The 8,169-nt window shown below is 39.0% G+C and overlaps 1 pseudogene across 1 annotated transcript; it reads left to right on the top strand.

Moving 5' to 3' along the window:
* The first annotated feature begins 258 nt into the window (after window positions 1-258).
* Window positions 259-4,692, top strand: LOC144445701 (uncharacterized; annotated as a pseudogene). The gene is made up of 2 exons (XR_013481925.1): window positions 259-607; window positions 1,799-4,692. The product of XR_013481925.1 is annotated as an uncharacterized LOC144445701 (transcript).
* Window positions 4,693-8,169: the final 3,477 nt, after the last annotated feature.

Here is an 8,169-nt window from a genome sequence, read left to right as displayed (position 1 = left end):
GACAATTTGCATGTAGCAAAAGCATTACATCATGGAGGCGGAGCACTTGTCAAATCCCGTGTTTTCATTGGCTGTAGACCGGCTCCCCTTGAGTGACGTTTTCCGGTGTTGGCCTTTGGAAAAAACAGCTGATTGCTTCGATTGCTTCACTTGCTGACCAGCTGGTAAGAGCAAGCGGTGTATGACGGATTGCTGTTAAAAGTGAACTAGCGAAAAAGCCGTCCTAAACTTACCAAAATGGCTCAGATTAAGACAGAAACTCTTGTGTCGATGGACGCTACTACTACTGCTACACTCCAAACAGTCAACCAGGGTATACTGTTGGCGAGTTTACCGAATTTTACCGTGGCTAACGTCAATGCTCTGAGCACTGCCTCCATTTTAAGTACGGCTGTCAACACGGGTAATGCCGCTACGCTACAGTCTGCAAATTTCAAATGGATGGAAAAGAAGCAGGCTGCGAACGAAGGCACCAATTCGAAACAAAAAAAGGAACAACGTATTCGGAGACCTATGAACGCGTTTATGGTATGGGCCAAAGACGAGAGGAAACGACTGGCCGATCAGAACCCAGATCTTCACAACGCAGATTTAAGCAAAATGCTAGGTAAGATATTTTATTTTATATATTACAATTACTTTTCATCGCCTAGAGACGGTGTTGTTCGAAATTCGGCTGATCTACAGTTGTTAAAGCCTGTCAAAAGTGACCCGGAGTTGCCATTTCAGTGTCTACTTAGAACGGCGCCTCAGTGTTTGAATCGACGTGCGTGATCGCCCAGCTGATCGCTACCCGGTACTTAGCCGACCTCTGATAAGACCCATACTTCAACGTACGCTCTATCGCTATGATTAAACTGATCAGCTTGTCAAAGTAACATGGCGCATGTCGTACACTGCGGTGCTGTGGTTAGTCGTTTCTCAACCTGCAAACTATACATTTTGAAAATTTCCCTTCCTAAGCCTACAAAAGCAGTTAATATATGTTAATCGGTGGAATTATACGAGCTGGAAAATGTTTTCTTTTACTATCGCATTGGGGCCAAGTGCTGCCACATATTCTTTGACAGCGCGGCCCGACAGATTTTTTTTTATATGCCAGCTGATTGCCTGGGTTGAAACTGGTGTAATCACCATTGTGAAAGATATGTGTTAACGTACATAGAAACTGCCACTACAGTACAGTGTACCGGTGAGGTCATCAGAACAAAAAAACAAGAAGAGAGGACAAAAAGTCTCTTTTAAATTTCTTTTTCTCATAAAAATACAACTGGAATGAATTTAAGTATGACAAAGGCAGGGTATGGCAAATGTGTGAACTGCGTTGTTAGTGTATTCACCAATTTTTTTTATTGTTCCGACGTTGCGAAAAGTTCGCAATCAGCTGACGAACAAAGCAACCTGACTTTCACTTCGGAAGCTGCGTTGATTTATATGGCACAAACACCTTTTGTCGACGTACAAGAGATTTGATTAGTAAAAATCCCTCCATTTTCATGCAAATCTAGCCTTGAATGGTGTTTTCCAAGGGACGAATCTAATTTGCATATCTATAACGTTGTTTTTCGGACCTCTGTCGTTTGACCGTGACCTCTTGCCTCGATCTCGCCTACAGCTACATTGATTTGACTAATTTTAGAGCTGACCACCTTATGTTGGAGGAGGCTACTTCACACTCTGTGGTCAGAGATATTGGGTTCGCCCAAACCAAAGTATTGAGTAGGTCTAATTTAATATCGATCGCGCATGCGTTAAGTTGTTTTTCTAATCGTCTACTTTTCTTTTGTATTTTCCACAGGCAAATCCTGGCGTAGCCTCTCTTTGGTACAGAAGAGACCATTTGTGGAAGAGGCAGAAAGACTTCGCGTGCAACATATGGCAGATCACCCCGATTATAAATATCGTCCTAGAAGAAGAAATAAACAGGCGAAACGTGTTTGCAAACGCGTCGAAGCAGGACGCTTCCTTCCCACAGTGGCAACCTTCACAACAGCCACCAAGGACTCTTTGATTACCTCAACACCAACGACGCCCGCTACACCGATCAGTGTTGCTCCTACCCCTACCACTCCAAATGTGAGTTCCCTACAAACTCCAGACGTATCACCGCGCACTTCGCCGACGCCAGAACAGGATTGTGGAACTTTGACGACAATTTCTGCCACTGGTGATCAAGGAATCAACCAGATTACGAACATTTCTGATAAGACAAAAATAAATCTTACGCTTGTGAACACAGAATCCCTAGCAACCATGAATTTACCAACCCCGGCCATGTCACCTTTAGATCCAACTGAATCGGACAATATTTTTACATTTCCGTCAAACATAGATGACACTGCCTTGTCGTCGACTACAGAGACAATGACGACAAATACACCAATTCAAGAAAACACGTTTGGACTTAAAGGATTTGGTGCTACGAACTTTCATAATTCAGTCCCCACTACATTTGCGATGACCCATCCAGCTAGCAATCAGAGTGTTGGTACCCAACACCTCAGTACCCTGCGTGCCTTAGTATCGAGTCCTCATCCTCTGACCACGTCTTTGTTCAGTAATAATAACAGTAACACGACACAACAGCAGGTGACTTCACCGGCTATCCCATTTCCATCACCCCCACCAGATAGTGCCCCAGCAACGCCAATCAACACATTCGATCAGTTGAACTGTCAAATCAAAACGGAGCCCGATTTAGGGTACTGTTCACAGGCAAGTGAACCCACTACTCCTATTAATACCACAATCCAATCAAACTTCTCAATGAAGATGGAACCGAATTTACTCTCCCCGCCACTATCATTACAGCAACAATGTGAACAATTTAACTCATTTGGTACACTGAACAATGATGTTGATGCCAACCAAGTAAATTTCGATACAGGTATGCTCTCCCCGAGTACAATCGAGAGCGTTATTTCAGCGCTTGAGCAGTTCACAGAGGCTGAGTTGCTAGGCGACGTTGATAGGGATGAGTTCGACATGTACTTAAACACACAACAGCCAAACTTCGAAAGCAGTCTTATATCAGCCCTGGCAGATGCTACGGCTTCGATGTATTACATGAATCCATAAGAACAGACATTGCTGTAAAGTGGACATTTGATAAAACTTACAATTCCGTCTTTTTTGGACTGGAAAATTACTCTCCTTCCTAGGAGAAATTCCGTCTTTTTTGGACTGGAAAATTACTCTCATTCCTGCGAGATACAACATAGCAATAACTAAACAAAGACTGGCGATACCTTCAGTTCGAGTCAAGCGCATTTCAAGCCGAAGACAAGTAAGACGGCAGCTAAAAGGGATTTTGCGTTGAGCCCTGTATCCATTGTTCAGTAGCCCAATATTGTCCAAGGAGAATATCCTACAAATAGAAATGCCAACACTCATTAAATCCAATAGAAAGCGAAAACTTTTTGAATAAGTTTAAAATCAAGAGAGATAACATGAAAAGAACAGTTTTGTGATGAGTCACTGCTGTGTTATTGAAAGCGAACTTGGTCACATTGATCATGCTTAGTGTGGCTAATATTAAAACTTAATTTAATAATATATCGACTTTTCAAAATATTTGCAACATTTAAAAAAAAAATCTAAAATTGTTACTTGATTATTAGATTGTTCCAATTTTTCATAATTTTCATTGATAATCGTAAAGTCATACCTTCATGGTTTGTATTCTAAATAGACACTGATAGTTCATATATTGTGTATGGCTTTTTACAAATTTATACACTATTGACGTATATTTACATTCCATGGTTTTTCCACAGGATTTTCCATTTATTTGCACTTGGATGGTGATCACCACATTTCACTAAGTAGACAGTACTGTTTAGCAAGTTTTATTCACATTTGTGGCATACAAAATCATTTTTACCTGTTTTTATCAGGTCACGTGTTCGTTTGAAATAATCCCATTTGCGTAGATCATGTCTTTGTAATTTTATAGTCTCAGTATGAGTACTTCAGTTTTTTGACACCATATCTTGGTTCACATACCACACATCACAATACATTTCAAATTACTTAACACGTTGATTATCAGAAAATTAGAAGCCAAGATTAAAAGTTTTTTTTATAAGATGGTTATAACAATTTTAATGTTATTCTTGATTCAGTCAAAAAAAATGAGATTATTTGAAGAAAAAAAATCATTAAAAAAAAAGATTTTGAAAGTTCGAGACTGCCCGTGCCGTTCGATATGCGCATGCCTGAAGCAGGGTCAAAGGTCATAGTTGTGTAAAATTTGTTTCAAGTTATATGTAAAATATTTTTGTAGTTTTCGTCATAAGACGAACAGACATAACTTTTTTTGTACAGCTGCCACTTAGGACCGTTCACCATTACGTGGCCTTCGAGCAATGTTTCCATGGCAACAGGTGATTTTCATAACGCCTTTCGTCACAATCATAATTAATGTACAACTTGAACATTCCAATCTGAAAAGATTTCAGAGCTTCATCATAGTTTAATCTCACAGAGAGAAAGAGTATGATTCTGCCTTTTTAAGAGTTTATTGTTTTTTGTATCACATGTTTTTAACTTGTTTTATTGTGGAAAGATTTCGAGAAATGTCAAGACACGAACAAATAGTCATAGAGAGATGTATTTTATACTTGATATACACAGGTGCTGGTCACGATGAATGTTTTATGCAAGACTTATTAAAAGAAAGATTCCACAGAAATGCCTTATATCTTGTTGTCAAGTATACTTTATTTGTTTTGGTGACTGTAAGGAGTCCCCATCTCTAGCCCCCCCCCCCATCTCTTCTCCACCCGCCCCATCTCTTCCCCACCCTCCCCACCTCTAGCCCCATCTCTTCTCCTCCATCTTTTCCCCACCCTCACCATCTCTAGCCCCCCCCCCCATCTCTTCCCCACCCGCCTCATCTCTAGCCCCATCTCTTCCCCCCCCCCCATCTTTAGCCGGCAATCTCTCCCCCTCCCCCCCCCCACCATCTCTTCCCTACCCGTCTATTACTACAATTCTACCAGCACTCAGACAATTTGACGTTTGTTTGTTAGTGTTTTATATGAATGATTATATGAATCATGGTAAACAGTAGCCTGGCCTGGAATCCATGTTGATGAGCTCATGATAAATGGGGAAATCAAAATTCAAAAAAAAAAATCGCCTGGATTCTAGGTTAGGTAAGCAGCCCTTGTTTAGTTTAATACTTCGAATATATAATCGTATATGTCAGCCACTGTCAACTCAATTACGAAATCCTACCCGCCTGGGTCCATTCTGATCTGACCCCCTTATTAACCCGTCGAGATGAGTTCCAAACCTAATCAATACACTAGCCCACAGTTCAAAGTTTTGTACGTGATCTTGAATGTGTAAGGAGCCTAACCCATTGCATTACTGTTGAGAAATATGGCAAAGATAAGAATGACCTCCAGGGATTTCCCATTTATCGTAAAATATTATTACTTCAACTTCTTTCCTCGAAACCGAACGGTACGTGAAAACACGTACATAGTGCATAGGTTGTTTACTGGTCTCTATTGGCAGCCGGTTTGTTTCTGTCTTCCAATTTCAATCATTAAAACACCATAGTCGGTTAACTCAAGTAGAGGGAATAGACACACACTTGGAAACTTTGGAAAACCTGAACAACTAAAAAAATATGGGAAAATAAACTTTTCCAATTTCAAATCCAATGTAGTCTGGCAGCATTGATACTGAAATTCCACTAAATATATTGTTAGTACTTTCTTAGTACAATCATAATTTTCATAGTCATACTCCAGTATATGACAGATAGAGACCTAACAGTCTGGTTTTCTGTACGGCAACCAAACCTCGTGACCCACTTTATGCTAAATGCCATCAATAGAAGTGATTAATGGTCTTATTTATTAGCACAGGGAACTCTATGAAATAAATCTATCGGATATCGATCGCATTTCGACTTATAAGGACAGGTGCAATCGTCCGGACAAACCGCAGGTAAACTTTACCCATCAGTGGCATAATGTTCGTGCAACGGGGAGGTGTGTTTGATTACCTGGTATCCATGGCGATAGCACGTACCTAAAGTGCCACATGACAAGAAAACCAGTATTTTGTCAACTGAACTAACTTGTTCGTCAGTTTTGGGTGAAATTTATTTTTTTTATCGTGAACGGTTGTCTCCGAATCGATACAGGTCGTCATCATTACACAGAATATGAAAACAATGATTAGATGATAAAAATAGAACGACGTATGATATTTCTCAGAAACGTCCACTCCTTCCCAAAATAATGTAAGTTGAATGCTTGGCTGTTTTTGCCGTCAGTGTGACTGACTGTATGTTTGTTTGCGTTTTTGTATGTGTGTGTTTTGATTATTTGTTTACCACTGACAACTATCACATAATTCAGACAAGATGACAAGTGTGTCACCTGAAATTTATTTATCAAATTTATTATATACACAATCGATAATGAGTGAAGAGTTATGAGAATTTCAAGAAATATACATTTTACCAGAAAAAAAAAAACCTTGAAAATATTAAATCTCAAAAATCCTCAGACTTTGGTTGGTCACAATTCAAGTTAATATATGCAAAAAAAATAACCAATTTTTTTACTACATTTCAAGTTTAAATTGTCGTTCTTATTTTGTATTACTAATATAATTGTTTTCTCCTATATGAAGTTCAAGAGTTTCTCAGTATTGGCCGTTTTGTGCTCAGGCGTCTCAGTTTAATTGGCACCGCTGATTTGCGGTTTTTGCCAACCCTCGTTGAATGGATTACATATGGACTGACATTTAAAGAGCCGCTTACATTATTCATGTTGCAACACGACTGTTTTGCTCGAAACCAAATGCTTGTAACTCTAAACAGCTGATTACTTTAGCTACTATAAAACTTCAACATAACAGGATCACTAGCGATCAACTTATTTTATCACAGCCTCGTTGTGGCAGTTCTATTTTTAGAAGTGGTAACTAAGTAACTGGGTTGCCAGCTCTGGATCTACCTCGCTGGCTCTCCACCAATCAGATAATAGATTGCAGAAGCACGGCTGTCACTCAATCTCCTATTTAGCATAGAAGCCGCCCCGGCATCTGTGAAGCATACTGATCACGTGGTCTGATGAGTTATGTAAATTACCCATCTTCATAACTGAATGTAAGTTATGGACCAGTGCAAACTGTGGAGATGGTGATATCCATGTAGCGACTTCAGTTTGTGCAAGAAGTCATTACTTTATGAAATGTCGTAGTCTATGCATTCAAATGTGAATTCTCTAGAATAAAATCTTTATTGCATCCGTTAAGATGTGGTAAATTTCTATTGTCATTTTCTCCTAGTGAGAGCTGATAAGACACACAAAAAAATTGTCGGAAAGGTTGTCACACTTCATATCAATAACTCTCGAAAAATATATTTTGTCAAAAGTAAATTTCACCTGGTATGGTATCAAATTCCGTATTGGAATAAAAAAAATATATAAGCCGGGTTGTTTTTAAGTTTTGCGGATTAATCAGAGATAAGTTCTTGATATTGTGGTTGGTTCTGTCATCAATAAGTTACGAGTTAGCTGATAGCACTATTGATATAGCAAACACACTGACAGACATCACAAACCTATCTGATAACATATGACATCATTAGGAACACCAAACCCGTAGTGTTGTAACAAATCACACACTCCAATCATTTAACAGTTAAGGCCTCAGGCCTAATAAAAAAAATTATGTGGTTCCAATTACACTCAATTTTAGAATAGGTGGGTAGGTAGATTTTTTATTGTATTTTATTGTATGTTTTTCAGTTGTGTGTGTCAGGTAGTTTTGTGTTTTCCAAATGGTCTCTGTATTATTGGTTTCTTCCCATCATTTGTACAGCATTACAGATTGGAAGAACCATTTTTATTGTCTTTTTATTGTGATGTCAGTTTCAGCATCAACTATGATTTCTGGCGAGACTTCACAATTTCCGTGATTTTATTATAATTTTTTTTCTCGAATCTGTACAAAAAAATTAGTGTCGGCAGTGAAAAACTAGGCGGGGTCGGGTGACCGGAACCAATAACTTTTTTTCTAGGCCTTACAGTTTTAAGTGCACAAAAAATATGACACTCGTGATCACTAAAAACGTTTCTCAAGGAGTGAAGCTTGCAGTGATATATCAACTTTCATTAATTGAATGCGAGTAAAAAT

Source organism: Glandiceps talaboti, chromosome 14 (genome assembly GCF_964340395.1).
Source record: "Glandiceps talaboti chromosome 14, keGlaTala1.1, whole genome shotgun sequence".
Classification (NCBI taxonomy): domain Eukaryota; kingdom Metazoa; phylum Hemichordata; class Enteropneusta; family Spengelidae; genus Glandiceps; species Glandiceps talaboti.
The sequence above is the reverse complement of the archived record's forward strand: the minus strand, read 5'-3'. Positions and strand labels throughout refer to the sequence as shown.